Source organism: Elephantulus edwardii, unplaced genomic scaffold (genome assembly GCF_000299155.1).
Source record: "Elephantulus edwardii isolate Elephantulus edwardi_28Jun2011 unplaced genomic scaffold, EleEdw1.0 scaffold01387, whole genome shotgun sequence".
Taxonomy (NCBI): Eukaryota; Metazoa; Chordata; class Mammalia; order Macroscelidea; family Macroscelididae; genus Elephantulus; species Elephantulus edwardii.
Window position 1 is genome coordinate 3,762 of NW_006401137.1, and position 1,565 is coordinate 5,326.

At 40.2% G+C, this 1,565-nt stretch overlaps 1 pseudogene; it reads left to right on the top strand.

Moving 5' to 3' along the window:
* The first annotated feature begins 357 nt into the window (after positions 1 to 357).
* LOC102871096 lies at positions 358 to 1,337 on the top strand (annotated as a pseudogene).
* The last annotated feature ends 228 nt before the right edge of the window (positions 1,338 to 1,565 follow it).

Genomic DNA, 1,565 nt, shown 5'->3' on the forward strand with positions numbered 1-1,565 from the left:
TTTTTAATTGTGATTTTAATGAAAGTTTATGGGAAAGTTGGGTTTTCATTCATTTATTGTTGCACGTTTCCCCCCTCCCTTTTCCCTCCCTCTCCCAGTTGACTTTCCTTTATTTTAAAAATGCTTAGAAGGAGGAGGAGGCCGGGCTTAGGAACCAGAATGAGCTGAGTGCAGCGGCCGCGGCTCCTCTTGGCTGCGCTCTTTGCCCATTGACAGCGGCATTTGCAGCTCTCTTCAAGATGGCCGCTTGGCTCACATTCATTTTCTGCTGAACGACTTTTAACTTTCATTGTCTTTTCTGCCCCCCTCGATCACCTCTCACTGGCTGCTTTTTCCGGAATCGTTTATTAAGCAAAAATGCATCCAACAACAAGAATCAAAATCACTGAGCTAAATCCCCACCTGATGTGTGTGCTTTGTGGAGGGTACTTCATCAATGCCACCACCATAATAGAATGTCTACATTCCTTCTGTAAAACATGTATTGCTTGTTACCCGGAGACCAGCAAGTATTGTCCTATCTGTGATGCCCAAGTTCACAAAACCAGACCACTACTGAATATAAGGTCAGATAAAACTCTTCAAGACATTGTATACAAATTAGTTCCAGGACTCTTCAAAAATGAAATGAAGAGGAGGAGGGATTTTTATGCAGCTCATCCTTCAGCTGATGCTGCCCATGGGTCTAATGAAGATAGAGGAGAAGTTTCAGATGAAGATAAGAGAATTATAACTGATGATGAGATAATAAGCTTATCTATTGAATTCTTTGACCAGAACAGATTGGATCAGAAAATAAATAAAGACAAAGAGAAATCAAAGGAAGAGGTAAATGAGAAAAGATACTTATGATACCCAGCAGCAATGACTGTGACGCAGCTAAGAAAATTTCTCAGAAGTAAAATGGATATACCTAATACTTTCCAGATTGATGTAATGTACGAAGAGGAACCTTTAAAGGATTACTATACACTGATGGATATTGCTACATCTATACCTGGAGAAGGAATGGACCACTTCCTTTGAAATACAGAGTTCGACTTGCTTGTAAAAGAATGAAGATCAGTCATCAGAGAGATGGACTGACCAATACTGGAGAACTGGAAAGTGACTCTGGGAGTGACAAGGCCAACAGCCCAGCAGGAGGAATTCCCTCCACTTCTTCTTGTTTGCCTAGCCCCAGCACTCCAGTCCAGTCTCCTCATCCTCAATTTCCTCACATTTCCAGTACTATGAATGGAACCAGCAACAGCCCCAGTGGTAACCACCAATCTTCTTTTGCAAATAGACCTCAAAAATCATCTGTAAATGGGTCTTCAGCAACTTCATCTGGCTGATACTTGAGACTATTAAGGAAAAATTTTAAACCCCTGATTTATATAGATATCTTCATGCCATTACAGCTTTATAGATGCTAATACATGTGATTATTGTCCAATTTGCTTTCTTTGGTAGTGACATTAAATTTGGCTATAAAAAAAGTTTATATTTATTTTATTAATTTTTTGTGTGTGTGCGCCGTCGACTCATCCAACTAGTACAGGAAGATATTGCCCCTCCTTCTC